Source organism: Podarcis erhardii (assembly GCF_964252035.2).
Source record: "Podarcis erhardii genome assembly, chromosome: 10".
NCBI classification, from domain to species: Eukaryota; Metazoa; Chordata; class Lepidosauria; order Squamata; family Lacertidae; genus Podarcis; species Podarcis erhardii.
In genome coordinates, this window is record NC_138500.1 from 58501278 (window position 1) to 58522801 (window position 21524).

The 21524-nt window shown below is 44.1% G+C and overlaps 1 protein-coding gene across 1 annotated transcript in view; it reads right to left on the reverse strand.

The window, feature by feature from the left end:
* SLC13A1 (solute carrier family 13 member 1) overlaps positions 1 to 20392 on the reverse strand; it is an 86837-nt gene extending 66445 nt beyond the window's left edge. The window contains exon 1 of the mRNA XM_081877970.1: positions 20227 to 20392. The gene's annotated coding sequence lies outside the window, so the exon portion shown is untranslated. The remainder of the gene's footprint in view (positions 1 to 20226) is intronic.
* Between the last annotated feature and the right edge of the window lie 1132 nt (positions 20393 to 21524).

Here is a 21524-nt window from a genome sequence, read left to right on the forward strand (position 1 = left end):
TTATAAAGAAGCCAGAAGCATTTTTATTGGGTATGGTTGGGAGTGATATAAATATGGTTGGGAGTGATATAAATAGAAAAGAATGTAAGCCCTTTTTTATGCAACAACAGCAGCAAGAATATTATTGGCCCAAAAATGGAAGCAAGAAGAATTACCAACAATTGAAGAATGGAGGATGAAGTTAATGGACTATGCAGAATTAGATAAACTAACAGGAAGAATTCAAAACCGGTGGGACCAGAAATTCATGGAAGACTGGAGTAAATTTACAGACTATTTGAAAAGTATTTGTGAAGATCAGATGACGTTTGTAGGTTTGCTGGGGGGGAATTATTGGAAGTATTGCAAAAATAGATAAGGGGAAGGATAATTTGTTAAGAGATTTAAAGGCAATATAAAGTTAAGAAATGTATAAGAAGTGGATAAAACGATGGATTATCAGAGGTGCTGATGGAAGTCAAAAAAGATTGTATAAGTGATAAGTTTCGTGGTACATTTTATAATGTATATGTTAAAATCAATAAAAAATATTATATAAAAAAGGAGCCAACTCCTAGGGTCCGAGGTCCCTTTGCCCCCCCCCCAATAAAATATTTGAGAGGGCTCCTATCAAAGTAGTGGGTTGACAAAGCAGATGACACAGAAATTTATCCAAGTAGTTCTTTATAAGTAAGCTGGAACTGAACTGAACTGAACTGCTCAGCCGGCCTGCTTTTATAGGCAGTCGGCTGTCAACATTGTAACAACAACACCCCAGGGTTTCCCGCCTGAAATTAACTGATGTGGACCTGAGTGAAAACTATATACACAATACCCCTGGTGGCCAGGGTGAGCCCTTCAATACATAACAGCTCCCCCCCCCCAGTTGATGGCCATTGCCATTCAAATGTTGTGTGCATGCCACATTATGCAGGGTGACATTTACCTGCCCCCCCATTTTTATTCAAGTTGGCACCCCTGTGGGTGCCAGTCACAAAATGGCTGCCATGCAGTGTGTGTTGCGTAAAACAAAATGGCTGCCACATTGGAAACAGCAGGGAAAGAGACAGGACCACAAAATAGTGTGGGCATTCCTCCCGCCTTAACTGCTGCCCCATCATGGGGGGGGGGCATCATCTGCCATGTTTTGAGGGTCATAATTCAATGTAGGAGAGGCTGAGTCTGGTCAAAGAGAAACCGAGCAAGAAGAGAAAGCAGGCTCTTGTGGAGTTTTGAGGGAATCTTTTCTTTCGTGGGTGCTGTTGGAAGTACTGGCAAACCTTGTCCTATAAAATCCAACCATCTAAGTTTGCTACTCCCCTCAATCTCTTCAGGAGATGCTGCTGATCAGGCTTGGCTCTCTTTCCATCTGTGTTGGAATCAGGTTTTTGGTGTGGCCTGTCTCCAAGGCCTGACAAAAATAATATATGAATCCACGCAGATGGCCAATCTAAAAGCACAGCTAAAAAACAATTCTTGAAAAATTAGCCTGATGATATATAAGGAAATTGTCTACATATTTCACTCAACAGCCACTATCCAAGCACATTTCAGTACTAAACAGACAAAAGGAAGGGAAAAAAGATTTGTGGCTGCTAGAGCTAAATCAACGACAGTTTGCACAGCCTCCTTTTTCTCATGGGTCAAGAGAAATGTTCCACGCACTTGAACAATGTTTTCGATCTTACTAGATAAAATGCTCTTTCACTCCCTGTTTCATTCATTATCTGATATAGTACACTGAACCGTATCGTATGAGGAATGCCTTAAGCTAGGAAAACAAAACAAAACATGAGCTACGAGGGATGTTTTGATACTGCCCATCTTGATGCGCAGAGGGCAATTGGGAAATAATAAAATCACAGGGAAAGTTGAAATGGTTTTTTCAGTACTACTGCTGCTGAACGAGGGGGGAAAGGACACAAAATGTGAAAAACACATGAAGGCTGTTTGTGTCATTTTGGGTGGCAGCCTTTGGTATGGCTTTATTAGCACCTAGTTCCATTAATGTGGAAGAGTGACAATATGAAACCTGATAGAAAGCTAGCTGATGTATGTCAGCCTGGATAGCTCAGTTGGTTAGAACGTGGTGCTGATAATGAAGGTTGCAGGTTCGATCCCCGTACAGGGTAGCTGCGTATTCCTGCATTGCAGGGGGTTGGACTAGATGATCATTGGGGTCCCTAAAATTCTGTGATCTGGCCAGCCATCCAGTCTCTGCTGGGAAAGAAGCAATGCACATCAATCTTTGGGTGGCTTTGACTGAGTTTTCACATTCATTGCCTGAAAAGCAGTGAACCATTTAACAAATTAAAGGGAATAAACAACACAAGCATATTAGAGGCTTTAGGTGTTGAGTAATCAGGAGTTCATGAGGGAAAAGGTAATAAGGAAGGATGAATAAACAGGAAACAGAACAATGTTCCCTTAATCACAGCAAAATTCAGAAAAGGTATAAACTTGATGGAACATTTTTCAGCCCTTAGTTTAATTGGATGTGCTGTTGGGGAGAGTCTGAGCCAAAACTTTTTTTTTGTTTCAGAGCTGGATTATAGCTGGGGACATGTCAGCTGCCATATTGGGTTAGATCAATGTTCCTGGTAGCTCAACTTAATTACGTCAACTGACAGTGGTCAGCAAAATGACAAAATGGGAAGTTGACATACAGGTTTTATGATGGAGATATCTACTGCCGATACCAGGTAGAATCATAGAATCATAGAGTTGGAAGAGACCACAAGGGCCATCGAGTCCAACCCCCTGCCAAGCAGGAAACACCATCAGAGCACTCCTGACATATGGTTGTCAAGCCTCTGCTTAAAGACCTCCAAAGAAGGAGACTCCACCACATTCCTTGGCAGCAAATTCCACTGTCGAACAGCTCTTACTGTCAGGAAGTTCTTCCTAATGTTTAGGTGGAATCTTCTTTCTTGTAGTTTGGAACCATTGCTCCGTGTCCACTTCTCTGGAGCAGCAGAAAACAACCTTTCTCCCTCCTCTATGTGACATCCTTTTATATATTTGAACATGGCTATCATATCACCCCTTAACCTCCTCTTCTCCAGGCTAAACATGCCCAGCTCCCTTAGCCGTTCTTCATAAGGCATCGTTTCCAGGCCTTTGACCATTTTGGTTGCCCTCCTCTGGACACGTTCCAGTTTGTCAGTGTCCTTCTTGAACTGTGGTACCCAGAACTGGACGCAGTACTCCAGGTGAGGTCTGACCAGAGCAGAATACAGTGGCACTATTACTTCCCTTGATCTAGATGCTATACTCCTATTGATGCAGCCCAGAATTGCATTGGCTTTTTTAGCTGCCGCGTCACACTGTTGGCTCATGTCAAGTTTGTGGTCAACCAAGACTCCTAGATCCTTTACACATGTACTGCTCTCAAGCCAGGTGTCACCCATCTTGTATTTGTGCCTCTCATTTTTTTTGCCCAAATGAGAGGTATCATAACAGAGGTATCATACAGAGGTTGCACTTCCTGGCTGCTGTAACCAGAAGCCAGCAAAGACCGTATCATCCGCACAGTTTGATAATCATTCTTTTTAAAGATAATGGCTTATCACAATATCTCGGGACAATGACTTTGCCAGTCAATTCCCTCTCGCAGAAATCTGCAACTCCTCTTCTTTGATCGGAAGTCACTTTCTTTTCTTTTTCTTTTTTTAAAAAAATGCATTTATCGATACTGATTCAAAGATGTACAAAACCACATTCCCATTACAAAAGATCTTTTTTTATAATATACTGAGAAAAAATAGCTACTTTAATAATAATAATAATAATTTATTATTTATTCCCCCGCCCATCTGGCTGGGGTTCCCCAGCCACTCTGGGTGGCTTCCAACCGAATATTAAAAACAATACCGTACCAAACATTAAAAACTTCCCTAAACAGGGCTGCCTTCATGTGTCTTTTAAAAGTGAAATAGTTGCTTACTGCCTTGACATCTGCTGGGAGGGCGTTCCACAGGGCAGGCGCCACTACCGAGAAGGCCCTCTGCCTCTAAGACGGAACAAAGTCAGAAGGAAGAAAAGACAAGGAAAGGAAAGAGAAGAAAGAGAAAGCAAGAGAAAAGGAACAGAAGGAAAGAAACATAAGATTAGAAGGTACTTTCTATACAGTTTACTCCAATAAGCAATTTGGATATGAAAGTAGCATAGAAAAATCATTTTTTCTATCCAGGCACTTTCCTGCTTAAGCCAATAACACAATTTTAGCTCATCCTAGTCTAATAGCAGTGCAGCTTCTGGCTCAGCTTCTTTTATCCCTGGCGTCTGATGCCTCTGTAACGCTCTCTGTCCTGGCTTCTTCTTGGGATTTTAAAATACTTTCTTGAATTCCCAAGCAACCGTCTCTGTTTGCTAGCTTCACTTATATACACTTTTTTAAAACACACACACACACACACACACACACACACACACACAAACACACAACCTAACCTCTCAGCCTACCAGAAGGGCAATAAGAGTTTTTCTAAGTCTAAGTTCCCCATAATAGGCATGCTTTTACACCACCCCTTAAGTCTTCCTTGGCTGACCTTTTGAACCTCCCGACAAGAACAGAAAACAATGATTTTTCTACTAAAAACAAAACCCAAGATGGTTGTACCATTTCATTCCTACGTAAGATGTGAGTAGCATGATAGATGCTCTGTATGTTGCCCACACAGAAAACAAAAATGTGTGAACTTCCCCATATGGGCTAGAGAAGGACCAACTGTCCGTTGGATTTAGATCTTAGAAACAGCAGACGTTATAGTGAATCTCTGTCTGGAACACACCACCTTTGACTGCAGTTGAAGGTTCTCATGATAGAAAGCTCACCCAAGGGCAAAAAACAATCCCCGCATATTAAAAAAACAGCATGGAGGGGAGAGTTAGATTGGAAGCTTTTCCCTTTTATCAAGTGTTCTGGGCATAGCTGTCAACTTACAGATTTGAAAATAAGGGACCAGCAGCCTCGAAAATAAGGGATCAGCAGCCAAAATAAGGGATTTTCCCAGCACAGGCATGTTCAACTTCTGACCCCCTCCGAGCCAAAGGCAGAAAGCCCAGCCAGCAGCCAAATGAAGCCTCAAGCAGTGGTTCCCACAGCGCAGCAACCCAGCAAAGGGGACGCAGCAAGGAAAACCACCATCACCTCTCCACTGGGAAGCACTGAGCAAAAGTGAGTCCCCAGGCAACGCAGCCAATTTGATCGGCACAAGGCATGCAAGCTCCACCCCCAGTCATTCTTAGACTCCTTATTGGGTGAGCAACGCAGCCAAGCAACACAGTTGGAGCCTCCCTCTCCCTGGCCGGCAGGAAGGGAGGGAGAGGAGCTGCTTCCTTTGAAACCCGGGAAATTTAAGGGACATCATCAATAAGGGACAGCAGCAGGACACAGCCACTGTGGTAAGGGACTTTCCCACCAAATAAGGGATGGTTGATAGCTATGGTTCTGGGTTCAGGGAATAATTTTCTTAAACTATAAAGAAAAATACTCAATCATGCAGACCCCACCTAAATTCTGAAGTAGTACAGCCCAGAAAAAGGCAACTAATTGCTGACCAAAATATTTGGACCAGTGGTTCCCAACCATTTTTTGGCCATGCCCCACCTAAGCATCTCTAAAATCCTGACACCTGCCCCCTGTGACATTCTTATTATTCAAAAAGTGAACTATTCGCATGGAGGAAGCCTAAGAGGCCATTAACAGTTAATAACTCATTCTCAAATTGCCCCCATTAAAAATCTAATTGCCCCCCTGTGGGAACCACAGATTTGGACAGTCCCAGGTTGCTGAAAGCTGCCATAATCTATTCCCACTCAAGTTATTGCTACAGCTTATATCGACTAATTCACACAATAGGTTTGTTTTGGGGGGGTACTAAGAAGGAGAATCAGAATGGAGAAGACCTAACTGCGCATTTTGAGAACATTGTTGTGCTATCTGCCCATCTCAGTCACCAAGGATGTCAAGGAGAAAATGAAAATTGATTGCCATTACTCATTTACTTACATATATTCAGTTAGTGCAGTTTTGCTAAATTTAGCTAATATTGAGAGAGAGAAGAAAACTGAAAGAAAGGAAACAGGAACAGCAGCAGCATTGTTGCTGTTGTTGTTGTTGTTGTTTAGTCATTTAGTCATGTCCGACTCGTCGTGACCCCATGGACCAGAGCATGACAGGCACTCCTGTCTTCCACTGCCTCCCGCAGTTTAGTCAAACTCATGTTTGTATCTTTGAGAACACTGTCCAACCATCTCATCCTCTGTCGTCCCCTTCTCCTTGTGCCATTCATCTTTCCCAACATCAGGGTCTTTTCCAGGGAGTCTTCTCTTCTCAAGAGGTGGCCAAAGTACTGGAGTCTCAGCTTCACCATCTGTCCTTCCAGTGAGCACTCAGGGCTGATTTCCTTAAGAATGGATAGGTTTGATCTTCTTGCAGTCCATAGGACTCTCAAGAGTCTCCTCCAACATCATAATTCAAAAGCATCAATTCTTCAGCGATCAGCCTTCTTTATGGTCCAGCTCTCACTTCCATACCTCACTACTAGAAAAACCATGGCTTTAACTATACGGGCCTTTGTTGGCAAGGTGATGTCTCCGCTTTTTAAGATGCTGTCTAGGTTTGTCATCACCTTTCTCCCAAGAAGCAGGCGTCTTTTAATTGTAGCAGCATTTAGCACAGGTTTAAACCTAGCCACATGGTAGAAATATGTAAAAGTTGTTTCCACAAGGTGCTATGTCAAGAGGTTGGCTAACAAGTTGTAGCTCCCTGTCCATGGCCATCTCAGTTTCGTCATGCTTCTTCTCTGGCATTGTAGAGATTAGATTATTTCCAGGTGACAATGGCTGAAGTAGGCTCAATAAGTGATTTATGTTAAAAGTGAAAACAAACAAAAATACGGGGGAAGATAGGCAAAGACTTTGGAGGAAACAAAGGTCTGGAGGAGTAAGTTACAAAAAGTTGCAGATAGCATGTTTGGGGCTAAAGAAGGCTGGATTGGGTGCAAATCGGGGCTCGGAGGGTGGAGAAGTTCTGCTAGCCTTTCATATTGTTTGGTCAAGATCTCAGATTCTGAGCTTGCTGTCTAGGCTGGGCACAGCTTATTTCAACAGAAATGTCAAGAAATTAGTAACTCCTCACCCACACAGTGCTACATTCTCCTCAATAGTGATTGTCCCATCCAATGAGCTTCCACAACCTGGTGCCTTCTATGTTTAGGAACAGAACTCCAAAGCAGCTTCACCTAGCATGGCCATTGGTGAAGGACGATAGGAGTTTTGTAGTCTGAAGGACACCAGATTGAGGAAAGATATCTTACAGGAAGAAAGTTGGTTTTGGCCAAACACTCCAATATTTCTTGGATGAAAATAGGGACATCCTATTCCATACCCTCCAACATTTCTCCAGTGAAAATAGAGGTGTTCCTTTCCAACATTTCTCCAATGAAAATAAGGATGTTCAGTGCAATTTTTCTAGAAAAAGAGGGGCCGGAACTCACCATGAAAGCTTCCCTTGTTCTCTTATAATGGCAATGGTGCCCACCTGAGAGGTGCCAGAACTGAGTTCCAGTGAGTTCTGGCTGGAATAAAGCCCTGGGAATGTCCTATACCATACCCTCCACCATTTCTTCAATGAAAATAGGGGTGTCCTAAGGAAAAGCGGGACATTCCAGGATCAAATCAGAAACTGGGATGGCTTCTGTAAATCTTGGACTGTCGCTGGGCCCAGGGGCTGCAGGATTTAAGAAGCCCAGATCTGGAACCCAAATGCTGCAACGATGAGCACATTCTTGAAAGAAGGACGTCATTACACTGCAAATGGGGGGATGGACCATTAATATTGTGTTTAGAATAATGCCTCAGTTTTGCATTCAGGCCCCGTTTGTTCGAGCCTGTTGCCATGGAAATGTCTGAAATAACACAACTTAAACTTTTTGACCTTTATTTCCCAAGCAACCAAGCAGCTTTATCCCTGTGTGAAGGGAGTATAAAGGGTACTTAGGCAGCTCTCCCGCCTGCTCTGTGTCCCCTGGTGACTTTGGAGCGACAGACTCTTAAGCTCTTAGGCCACTCTAAGCTCTTAGATCATCAAAAAGAGGAAAGGGAGGGTGAAGGAGCCAGAAATATTAACATAACTGTTTATGCTTCAGCTTCCAGTGGACTGCTGTTCTGCCACCTGATCTTGCATAAGGGAGAGGAGCAGGTGTTTGCTAAAGTCAATAGCAAGTGTTTTGCCATGTGTGGCAAAGAACCAGCGGCCTCATAGCCAAAGGATATATGAAACACGTTTGATTCTAAATGCATTACTTAGAAGTAAGGATCACGGAGGGCAGTGGGGCAAAGGTGCCCCTGAGACATTGTTGTGGTCCTGTAGGGACCATTACAGTGGTGTGGGAACAGGCATACTTATCTTATGGGGGTTGCGAATATTCAGGCGGGAGCATCCTCACATATGTTAGTCACCCCCGCTCAAATACTTGTGGGCAAGAGCAAGCACAATGCTGTCCTGCTCACAAACTGCTGTTGCATCCTCTGTCCCAATGCCCAGAACCTGTCAAGGGGCTGTCAGGAATGAAAGTTCATCCACAGGTCAGGAAGAGGACTCAAGACATGAAGTGCAATCAGCTTTTATTCACAAAAATAAAAACGCAACAGAGTTCATCTAGGCTAATCTGCCCTAGTTGAAGATGTTGCTGGACTGGCGTCTGGTCCTTCCTTCCTTCCTTCCTTCTCTAGCCCTCTCCCTCAGGACTCCTCACAAGCAGCCAAAAACTCTGGTGAGGGGAAAGGATCCCACTCAGGGCCTGTTTGGCTCAGCAATGTGATCTGAGTGTCAGTGAAGGAGGAGAGTTAGCTGAAGAGGAGCTGTGCAGCTGCTGAGCAACTGAAGCAGCATTTGACTCCTCCTTGTCAGATTCTGTGGTCACACGGTGACCCTCAGCACCCAACCCTGTCCTGGAATGGCTTTCTTCTTCTGAAACTTCCTGCTTCTATCACCTCCCAGCTTGTCCCTTCCGCAGACCGGTCCTCAGTGTCCTACCACCACTGTCCTGGGTCTAAGTCTTCTTTGTCTGTGTCATCCCCGGGGGGGGGGTGTCTTGGGCTGGCGTCTCCCACTGCTCTTTGCCATTCAACCAGTCCTTTACAGAACCTTACTTAGGAGCACAGAGGGGAAGATGAAGTAGTGTAAAGTCTCAGGGCTCAACCAGAGACTTGGACTAGGACAACCAGTTATAAAATCCCTGGCAGAAAATTTATGTGCATCCTTTCCTCCAGGGCTTTCTTTCTGGCATAAATGATGGATGGAGCAAGCAGTAGTCCTAATCTCAATCCCTGGTAGACAAAGGTGCTCCATTGAGGCCTGAGATTATGCCTTACCTCTTCTTCCAGGCAAGAAAAGGCCCAGTGAGAAAAAGATACGAGAATATTTTTATTATTTATTTAGGTTCCATTTATGAATTGCTTCCTATAAAACATCTGAAAGTGATTTCATAAGAGGAAACCTGCTAGATCAGACCTAAGGTCCATCTAGGAAAGCGTTCTGTTCCCCCAGTGGCCAAATGGAGGCCTATCCAAAACCCACAAGCAAGACCAAGAATTTGACTAATCATTTAAAGTTGTCCAAGATGGCGGCCATTGCTATACCTTGAGGTAACAAATGCTATAGTTTAATTATGTATTATTTTATGAAGAAGCCTTTGAATCTGTCTTGAGTCTCCCACCATTCAGCTTCCTTAGATGATCCCAGATTCACAGATTGGCCTCCTTTTCTGCTACTTCTCGTGCTTCCTCCCAATCCCTCAGGATAAGTTTGGGTACTGAAAGCGGAAGGTGGTGGCAGAGGTAGGCAACTCAGATTGTGGTCAAAGTCTCCACCTTTGGAATGCCTTTGAAGCCTTCACTACTTTTCACCTGGAAAGCACCCAAAGGCTCCTTCACTTTGAGCAAGCATCTGAATTCCCATCTTATCTTAGATGGATTAATTTGTACTACAAAGCTCAGTGAATAAGCTGTTTCTACCCATTATTTTAACTATGTCTCATTATGTTCCCATACTGTTTCTGACCCTTTGATTTCAGACCAAAAGTTTCTAAGCCATCTAGAAGTACATGGTGCTACCTCTTCAGGAATGTATCTATGGTTGAGCTAACCTTCATGGGGTCACGAAGAGTCAGACACAACTAAACAACAACAACTATCTTCAGAAGAAGGCATCTTTTCCACAACGGGGAAAAGAAATAAGGCTGTCTTTGGCACCCAATCTCTACAACAACCTGGGTAGCCTGCACTGTCTATTTCCTGTCTTCTTCTTTTTTAAAAATCATTTTTATTTGATTTTACAGATATAAATTTATAACAAAACCAAATACATATCCATATAAAGATATTTCTCGAGACTTCCCCCCCATCCCCTCCATGGGTTCTAATGTCAACGTTTAACACTCTCAAATTGTGGAGCCCTGATAAAGTTCGGGAATGGATCTTTGAAAAAGACGCCTTTTTGGACTCCACCAAGATAAAAAACTCTGGGTTTTCCTACTGGTTCCCACGAGTAAAAGCAGTTAAAACCTGTGCCAACTACTTGGTGGAGATCACTGATCCCACCCTTCGGAGAGCTTTCACCATGGCACGGTTTCAAACATTGCCAACTGCTTATCTGACTGGTAGATACACAAAACCCCCAGCTGAACAACGTTTATATCCTTGCCTTATGAAAATTAAAGAGGATCTTACACATTATTTCCTCGATTGCCCCATTTACTCGGGCTTTAGAGACGCATTGCTGCAAATTATACCCAACTCTATAACCAGTCCTGAAGATAGAGTAAAATTTTTGTTAGTTGATGCAAACCCACGCATTACCCATGTGGTAGCGGTCTTTGTGATGAAGGCCATGAAAGCCAGGGAAAGATTTATGGTCGACAATGTAAAGACCCCTTCATCGTCTGTTTAACTCGCTGCCCGTTTTCCCTCCTTTTCTATTTTGTGGGAAGATGGTTTTGTTGGCATAGTATGTAATGAATTTTAATATTTTTAACTATTGTAGTGTTGATTTTTGTGCACAGGCATGGTCCTCACAATAAACGGATTTGATTTGATTTGATTTGTCAACGTTTTCAACTGCATATTATGTCATAGTCTATATTTTATATCTATCCATATTGTCCATAGTATTTGTAACATTTCAAGCGAGATTAAAATCCTGCTAATGTTTTCATCTGCTTACAGTAATAATTTAATTTTCCCCATTCTTTCTTGAAATTTTTGCATTCTTGGTCCTTGAGCTTTCCGGTCAGTTTTGCCATTTCGGTGTAGTCTAACAGCTTAATTTGCCATTCCTCTCTGGTAGACACTTCATCTTCTTTCCATCTCTGGACTAATAGCATCCATGCTGCTGTTGTCACAAACATGAAAATATTTCCTGTCTTCTTGAATTGTGAAATGCAGCAACTCTAAGAACGTAGGACGCAGCCTTAGAATCTTAGAATTCTAGAATTGCAGAGTTGGAATGGATCGTGAGGGTCATTTAGTCCAACCCCCTGCAGTGCAGGAATTCTTTTTTTTTTTTGCCCAACATCGGGCTTGAACTCATGACCTGGAGACATGGAGTCAAACTGTTGGTTCAGTATGATTTACATCCAGACTGGCAACAGTTCTCCAGGGTTTCAATGGAGGGTCTACCTCAGCCATACCTGGATATGCCAGGAGTCAAACTGAGGAATCTTTGTGTGCAAGGAATATGCTCTACCATTGAGCTGCATTGGTACATTTGATCGCACCAGAATGGCAAACCAGTATATGGTAAGATAATGCAACTCTCCCTGTGCAGTATTCAGATTACTTTGCATTTTCCCAGAACTCGGAACACTGTTCAAAAACTCCTTTGACTCTTTTCGTGCTTCCTTTAATACACTGGATTTTCTGGCACATTTTTTAAACAGATTTGTTGAATTCAAAGCAAGGCACCTTCACCTTTAATGGTGGTGTAACTTTGACTGGTGCAATTTCTCCCATCACAGATTTACACTGGTGGGTGATTTCCTTGCCTGCTTTCTGATTCTGGCTGCTCGCGATGCCAATTCAATGTTATCTTCCAATTCTTCCGTCTATACGAAGCCTCAGCTTCACATCGCTAAGAACCAAATTGCTTTTCTGGTTCATCTGTCTGAATCATCTGTGGACTGCACCAGACATCTCATCAAACCATATTTATAGCTTACTTGGACACTGACAGATGGCCTGAACTTCATGAAAAGAGAAGCAAGAGGTTTTGCAACCTCTTGATATTTCAAGTACAGTGGTACCTCGGGTTACAAATGCTTCGGGTTACAAACGCTTCAGGTTACAGACTCCACTAACCCAGAAGTAATACCTCAGGTTAAGACCTTTACCTCAGGATGAGAACAGAAATCGTGCTCTGGCGGCATGGCGGCATCAGGAGGCCCCATTAGCTAAAGTGGTACCTCAGGTTAAGAACAGTTTCAGGTTAAGAATGGACCTCCGGAATGAATTAAGTTATTAACCAGAGGTACCACTGTATCACCATAATTTCTCTCCTCTTTCTTCCCTTTCTTCCCTTCTAGGAAGCATAGTAATTATTTGCAACTTCTTTCCGTAATCTAATAAGGAAGCATAGAAGATCGAACGTGTATCTTGGCAGCACTCTCACTTCCATCAACAAGGTTCGAATTACCTCAGCTTTCATTCCAAGAGTTGGAGGTAGCCACAAAAATGTGGATATACAAAAGGTGGCATTGTATTTGACCCAAATTTATTTTGTTGCTTTGGGGGGGTTATCAAAACTCTTTATTTATTTACATCAGCTATTGCAGCTTTTGCCAAGCAGGGCTAATAGGGCCTGTAGTCCAAACTATCTGGAATGCACCAGCTTGGACACTCCTGAGCTATTGGAACCAAAGGTCTAACAGGGATATAAGCAAGATCACTAGCACAGATGTGCAACTGTAGCCCAATAATCAGCACCATTCCCAGACCAAATGGTACCCCAAGTTAGACAAGAAGCACCTTTGTCGTCCTGTCTCTTTGTTGTCTTCCTCCCAGTAAATAGTGATTTTCCTAAATGCCATTTTTAATATTTGCTTTAATTTAAATAATATTTTCAACATGTACACCCACCCACACCCATGTGCCTGTCTTTGTGCCTCCCATTTCATGCCTCTCCTGATTCTGGGAGTCAGGAGGGAGGGGAGCTTACTGAAGTTCCTCCCAGCAATCCTCTGCATCTAACCAGCTCCTGGCTCAGCAAGCAAAGCCAGGAGCTTGAAAAAGCTTTTTTGATTCTGGGACTGCTTGGGTGACCTGGCACAAAAAGCCTTGCTTTGATGAGGCTAGATCTGCTTGGTGCACAGGCTCTAGAAGGTGTGAGATCTCTGATGAAGTCAAATTGTCCCGTGAGATCTCACAAGAGCCTTCCAGAGCCGGCAAGCAAGGCAGAGGGCTTAAAAACTCCGTTTGTATCAGGTAACCTCAAGTGGGCCCAGTGCAAAGAGCTTCCAAGCTCCCCAACTCACTTGTGACTTGACTTGTACCATTTCGACCAGCCCAACCAGTGGCAAAGATTCATGCTCCAGCACCGGGGGCGGAAAGCAGGCAGGGGCAGGGCTGGCGCAAGTCCCAGGGATGGGGGAACAGCCATGATGGAACCCCACCAGGATCGCGCTGCCGGGGACGGTGCGCTCCCCCATCCCCCTCTTCCTTTGCCAGTGAGCCCACCATCAACCACATATGGTTGAAATCCTGCAAGTCAAATGTGCGTAAGTGTGCTGGTCCCGTGGGTTAACCAAGAGGTGAGGTCCAAGTCCAGTCGGTGGCCGAAGGTGCAATATGGAGGCAGTCCATAAAAGCTGAAGCTGGGTGCAGGGCAGGGTTCAGGCAAGATCTGGCAACCAGCAATGTTGCTCCCGCAACTTGGGACTGGGGCTGGCTGGCTTTTATCTGCCCTGAGGCATAGGGCGGCCCCGATCCTCAGGTGACTCGCCTCTCCTGGCCTGGAGGTGAACACTCCTCCTGCGGGAACTTAGTTCCCTCCGCCTCTCTGCCCTGAGCCTCTGCAGCTCAGGAGAGGCTGGAGGGTTACCGGACCCAGAGGCAACCTCAGCTTCCCCTGACAGGGCTGAGAGTGGAGCACCTGCAGGCAATGGGTCCTCCACCCCCTCAGGAGCCAGAGCAGACTCAGCTGGTGCCTGCACCTGAGGATCCAGCACAGGTGAGGACCCTTCAGGCTCATGCTGCAGCCCTGGCTCAGCTGGTTCTGGAGGTGGGGAATCCTGTGCAGGCTGGGATTCCTCGGGTTCATCATCCGAAACCGAATCCCAGGCCATCACAGTAAGAGGAGGGATTACTGTATTCCATACCCCGAAAAGGGTTTTCTGCTAAAGGATTAATCTATAACTAAAGAGCCATTCATTACATTATCAACAATATTAAATCCAGTCCATTGTATTTTAACTAACATTGTATTTCAGGGTTTCCCGAACTTGGGTCTCCAGCTGTTGTTGGACTACAACTCCCATCATCCCTAGCTAGTAGAACCAGTGGTCAGTGATGATAGGAACTGTACTCCCAATACAGACGGAGACCCAAGTTTGGGAAACCCTGCTGTATTTTAACTCAAAGCTTTTCCTATGAATTATTTGAAAAGGATGCATTTCCCAAAAAAGGGGGACACCACTTCTACCCTCTCCACAGTTGGTTTCCACCCCTTCCCTTTGTCAGCTTCTGTACTGAAGAACTCAGAAGTCTCAGTCCTACTAGAATCGTACAAATTCAATATCACTTTCATGACCAAAGCATTTAACTGCCAAGGCATGCTAAGCTTTAAAGTTGCCCTCCAACTTATTAACTGTGTAACTACAGTAAAAGGGGAACGAGGAGCTGTTCACTCTAAACCTCTAATGCTGGAGAAGAGAACGCTTGGTCCTCAATGAAAAATAGATTTAAAAGAAAGGAAGGGTTTGTGACACGATGGGTCATTGATGTCGGAAAGCGGTAGCCTTGCTTATTATTTAGCTCGGAGGGTTACATGAGTATTGCTGCTAAAGCCACGCTTTCATCTTTTATTGAGCTGACTGCTGGCTTTTCCCCGTTGAATTATTTTGCTCCTGTATTTCTGGCGGCGGCTTTTGGATACGCTGCGTGGTTATAGTCGTATCAGAGCTGCAGAACCTTTTTCAGCCCTTCTGTGTAATCGTTTGGGGGCTGCGTGGCAGGGATGGGTGGGGGGTCAGGGGAACAAGTTAGTGGAGCAATGGACATGCTAGTGGTTTGTCCTATAGTTGAGAAGGGAGGGGAAATGTACAGAGTTGTTGAAATAGGAGATGTATCTGTGAAAGGTATCCCTGTACAGTGGTACCTCAGGTTAAGTACTTAATTCATTCTGGAGGTCCGTTCTTAACCTGAAACTGTTCTTAACCTGAAGCACCACTTTAGCTAATGGGGCCTCCCGCTGCCGCTGCACCGCCAGAGCACGATTTCTGTTCTCATCCTGAAGCAAAGTTCTTAACCTGAAGCACTATTTCTGGGTTAGCGGAGTCTGTAACCTGAAGCCTATGTAACCTGAGGTACCACTGTATGCCCAAAGGAACGTCTCCACCCCCATCGCTCAGCCCAGACACTGAGGTTCTCCTCCAAGGACCTTCTGGTAGTTCCCTCACTGCGAGAAGTGAAGTTAAGGGGAACCAGGCAGAGAGACTTCTTGGTAGTAGTGCCTGCCCTGTGGAACACCCTTCCATCAGATGTCAAAGAACCAGACAACTTTTAGAAGACATATGAAGGCAGCTCTGTATAAGGAAGCCTTTAATGGTTGATGTTTTACTGTGTTGGCTGTTTTGATTTTTTGAAAACCGCCCAGGGTGGCTGGGGCAACCTAGTCAGATGGGCAGCAAGCCAGCAAGCAAATACTGACATGCCACATGCAACTCTTAGCATCACCCTGAATTCCCTCTGCTACTCCGCCAGGTACCAGGTCTCTTAGTGTAAACCCAGGTCCTTGAGCCCGAACTTCCACAACCACTGCCCACCATGAACCACCACTGGCAGTAGCAGCAGCAGCAGCAACAGCAGCAGCAGATATGTTCTGTGTTTAAGATAATATGTTATTCTCCTGTTAACTATGCTGTTTTAAATGTGTATTTTATAGCTGACTTCCTTTAGTAATGTTTCATTTTGAAATATTTGTACTTGACCCCGGTACTTGACCCTCTACAGCCACAAAGGGCACTGCAACTTTTCAACAATTTTTCTTCACCCCAAAATGTGCACTCTCCCGTTGTCTCCCAGGACAGATGGATGCCAACAAACAACAAATGTAACTGTTGTTGTTGTTGTTGTTATTTATACCCTGCTCATCTGGCTGGGTTTCCCCATCCATTCTGGGCAGCTTACAGCATATAAAAAAGCACAGTAAAACATCAAACATTTAAAAAGTTAGTGGTGTTAACTTTGCTGTGTTAAATGTGTATTCTATGCTGGACCTCCTTTGTTATGTCTTCTTTTGAAATCTTTAAGATAACATTTTTAGTTTCCTGTTAATTATGTGGCTTTGAATTTATGCTCTGTATCTGATTTCCTTCTGTATTTTTTAAATTTCAGATTGTTTGATTTGATGCTTTGATGTAGGCTCTAAACCTCTTTGGAATTTTTTTCTTAAAATAAAAAGGAACAGTATAGAAATGTATCTATTTATATTTTTTAATGAAATGATAGGAACAAGAACTTGACATACCTGGAAGGCCACAAGTTCCCTAACCTAACCACTAATTCTCCAAAAAAAGAAAAAGCTGTTATCAGGTGCATTTGTTCCTCAGTAGCCAACGTTCACCGTTCTCACAGTAATCTCTCACTTAAGGCTTGCTTAGTCCCATCTCCCCTTCATCTTAGTCATGAACTTCCCCAGGTATTTTTTTCCATTGGAACTCACCAGAATTTAGTTCCGGCGCCTCTCAGGTTGGCTCTCCATTATAAGAGAACAAGGGAGGCATTCATGGCAAATTCCAACACCTTTTTTTCTAGAAAAACAGCACTGGGTTTGCCAAAGACACATCTATATCATGGGAGCATATTCACCCAGTGCTTTTCAAGCTGCACTGGCTCCCGGTAGAGTACAGGGTCAGATTTAAGGTGCTGCTTTTGACCTTTAAAGCCTTTCACGGCCTAGGACCCTCATACCTACGGGACCGCCTCTCCCGGTATGCCCCACGGAGAGCCTCAAGGTCCATAAATAACAACACCCTAGTGGTCCCGGGCCCTAAGGAAGTTAGATTGGCTTCGACCAGAGCCAGGGCCTTTTCAACTCTGGCTCCAGCCTGGTGGAACGCTCTGCCTCATGAGACCAGGGCCCCGCAGGATCTGATTTCTTTCCGCAGGGCCTGTAAGACAGAGTTGTTCCGCCTGGCCTTTGGCTTGGAGCCAATTTGATTCCCTCCCTCCCTCTCTCTCTCTCTCTCTTTTTGTTTTTGTTTTTGTTTTTTTCTTTTCCTTCTCCTCCTGCAATGAGGCTACATTTTAATATTTTAATGTTCCATTATTTTAATGTTGTATTTTATTTTTGTTTTTAAGTTTGTAATCATTCATCTTGTTTTTATTATTGCTTGTAAGCCGCTCTGAGCCCGGCCTTGGCTGGGGAGGGCGGGGTATAAATAAATAAAAATGTTATTATTAATTATTATTATCTATATCAAAATGATTTCAGGCCTTGTGGTTTTCTCTTTCGGAACTTCTTCCTGAATCCTCAGCTTTGAACTGTCAGATCCAGTTTAGGCATATGCTCAGCCAAATTTTAATTGCCTTTCAGCATCCGTTTCCTGGTTTGGTTTTTTTTAGCAAACATGTTGTTAAGGAATATGGGTGATAAGAAAAGGTTGTTCTTGCCTTGAGCTGGAGGGTTTCTGGCAGATTGCAGTGAAATTGCCATGTAAGTGTGTGTGTGCCTCATAATGATTACACTGATGCGGTACTTGAAAATGCAATCCACCCTGCAGCTTGCCTGCCCAGTCGTTCCACGGAAGCTAATTCCAGAGTAATATTTATGTGGACATTTCCCAAAGGTGGCAGAGAGAACTTCATCATCAGTCAGAGTAGGTTTGATGAATTTCATGGGCCTAAGTTAATCATGCCAATTAATATCATTGGGTCTACTCTGAGTAGCTAACTATTTATGTCTATCCCCACTATATTTTATCTTTGTGCTATGGCAATTGGCTACTGCAAATAAAGTTTCTGTCCATCCATCCATCTATTCTGAGTAGGGTTAACATAGGCACGTGGGTGGCACTAAACCACTGAGCCTCTTGGGCTTGGGGACTGGAAGGTTGGCGATTCGAATCTGCATGATGGGGTGAGCTCCCGTTGCTGTGTCCCAGCTCCTGCCAACCTAGCAGTCCGAAAGCACATCAGTGCAAGTAGATAAATAGGTACCACTGCGACGGGAAGGTAAACGGCATTTGCATGCGCTCTGGTTTCTGTTCTGTTGCTCCAGAAGTGGTTTAGTCATGCTGGCCACGTGACCTGGAAAGCTGTCTGTGGACAAACGCTGGCTCCCTCGGCCTGAAAGCCAGATGAGCAACGCAACTCCATAGTTGCCTTTGATTGAACTTAACCATCCAGGGGTCCTTTAACTTTTACCTTTACCTAACATTAGATATAAATTATCATGCTCTCCTTTAGCCCTTAGTTCAATTATGGATCTATGTGCATAAAAAGACATACATTTTTGGAATTATCTTTAGATTGCTCTGGGTGGGAGACTTTTTCAGCCACAGACTAAACTGAACTCTCAGGGGATTGCAGGCCCATTGTAGCCGGGGCCTGAGGCAATTGTGTATGGAGGGAGGTGTTTGACCACAGACAAAAGTGGGTGTAGCAATGGATGTGGCTCTTACTTTTGTATGGCAGGCTGCATGCCGGAGATTTCTACAGCTACAAACACCCCTCCACTTTCATCCAGGAAGGGAACAAGCATGACAATATTACATGGACACATTTTAACATTCAAGGAAGAAAGCATTAAAGGAAGGTACAGATCAGGGGTGAGGAATGTTGTGACCTGAGGGAAGGAGTATGGCCTGGTGAGGGCATGGCCTGAGGGTCCAGGCCTTTAGTTCCACACCGCTGCTGTGTGGCTTCCTCCATTGCAGTATAGACAATGACTGGTTAATGTGCGTCAAATGACCCACAATCGCACACGGCTCCAACCCTAAGGTAACCTGAAAATGTCACTAAACGCATCACAAAAATGGCAGTGTGGGGAGGAACAGGGTGGGGTCAGGAAAGGAACTCTCACACAAAATGCTTACCACTTTGATCTATGAGTTTGAAAAGGGCTCAACCCCTGTTTTAGAGGTAGTGGACAAAGATTTATAACCTCTGTCGACAGTTTCTGCTCACTTTTTCTCAATTAGAAATGGACAATCTCGTACCCTCCAACATGTTGAGTTCCAAAACTGGGACATGCATCTTCCTGTCTGCAGAAGTCACATGACACACACAAAATCATGGAACCCCAAAGAGGCGCTTTTTTCAGGGCCCCTGAAATGCCTGTTTTGGGGTGCCACACAAGTTCGTGGCCCCCCCAAAAGTGCTTTTTCTGGGGCAAGTTCTCAGCGCAAAATGGCTGCCATGCTCTTGCAGGGGGGAAACAGGATGTCCCGCTTTTTCCGGGACTCTTGCAGGGTATTCATTCTGGAATGCAGCCATTTCCAGTTTGGAGAAGCTTTTAAGATATGAGGCTTTTAAGATATGAGGCAGTGCCTTCATCCTGCTCATGACAAATCTTTATGAATCCTTCAGCCTGTTTCAGAAGCAACTCTGTAGGGTTAAGCACCACTCATTAAGGAAAACAGGGTTCTTTTGTTCTTTTCCAACCACATGCATCCTCTTTGCGCTCAAGCTGAATGACCATTGATCTTAAAAGATGCTTCCCTTCGAGATCTTGAGTTTTAGTTGCAATCCTAACTCCCCTTACCTGGAAGTAAGCCCCATGACTTCTGTGTAAGCATGGTTCAGATTGCACAGTTGAACACAAACACTTCGAAGTTGGAACAACTTTCTTGGCTCTTTCTCGGCCGCTTATAACTATTTTGCAGAAAATCGATATTTTAGATAAAGAGACTATAAAATGCAAAGCAAACTATCTTTCCTAGCTCATAAAAGACCGTAGATAGGAAAGCCATTGGGATTCAGATTACTGAAGCCACACAGGGCAGGGGAGGAAGTTCAGAAACTTACCAGCAAAGAAGTTGACCCAATCTGGAGCTAGATCCAAGAGGAAGGTTTATGAAATGTCCATGGAAGCTTGTTCTGTGATGACAAGAGCTTCACCGAGTAGTAAACCAAGAGCAGGTGCTTCTGCCTTGGCTGTCTTTGAGGGAAGTCTCCACCACGTAGGGAGAGAGATTAAATAGGAGGTTGGTTTATGTGTCAAGGGAGAGGCGTGGTAGAGGCAAACTAGGACAAGAGGGAACCACCTCTTGGTAAGTTGTTGCTCCATTTTCTTTCTCTTCCTCCAAAAGTCAACTTCTCTGAACAAGTACGTCTTTTGTTTCAGCTTCTGACTTCATAACAGGCAATGGCTTGTTGTACCCAATTTACTCTGATCACTGCAGAACGCAAGTGCTCTGGACAATGAGGCAAAAGGGAACAGAGTGGTTTTTTCTTTTGTTTTTTGTTTTGGCTGTGATCCACATAGCAATTCAAGTTGATTACTTGGGTTTTAAAGATTATTTAGACCCGCTGTAATTAAAGGGCCCTTAGTTTAATTCTGGGGACAGTACCTGATTTACAGAAGCTGTCCCAGTTTCTGGTTTGATTCTTGAATGCCCTGCTTTTCCTTACGACATACCAAGTTTCATTGGAGAAATGTTGGAGGGTATGGAGTTATGTGACCCTTGAGCCAAGGAAATAAGTAACTATACAACCTTTAGAAGACATCTGAAGGTAGCCCTGTGTAGGAAAGTTTTTTAATGTTCTATTATGTTTTTATATGTTTTGGAAGCAGCCCAGAGTGGCTGGACCAACCCAGTCAGATGGGCAGGGTATAAATGCTGCAACAACAACAACAACAACAACAACAACAACAACAACAACAACATATCCCTATTTTCATTGGAGAAACGTTTGGAGGGTATGGTTTAAATGTTACCCTGAGCTTGTGGTTTTCTGTAAATGGATGGGGTCCGATATGTTTTGCTTTTCATTTTGCGCTCCCCCATCCTAGGGCCAACTAGAGATGGGAAAGGCTCTTAATTTTGGCCACCTAAATACAGTGGTACCTTGGGTTAAGTACTTAATTTGTTCCGGAGGTCCGTACTTAACCTGAAACTGTTCTTAACCTGAAGCACCACTTTAGCTAACGAGGCCTCCTGCTGCCGCTGCACCACTGGAGCACAATTTCTGTTCTCATCCTGAAGCAAAGTTCTTAACCTGAAGCACTATTTCTGGGCTAGCGGAATCTGTAACCTGAAGCTTATGTAACCTGAAGCATATGTAACCCGAGGTACCACTGTAGATGCACAGACTCCTCCTAC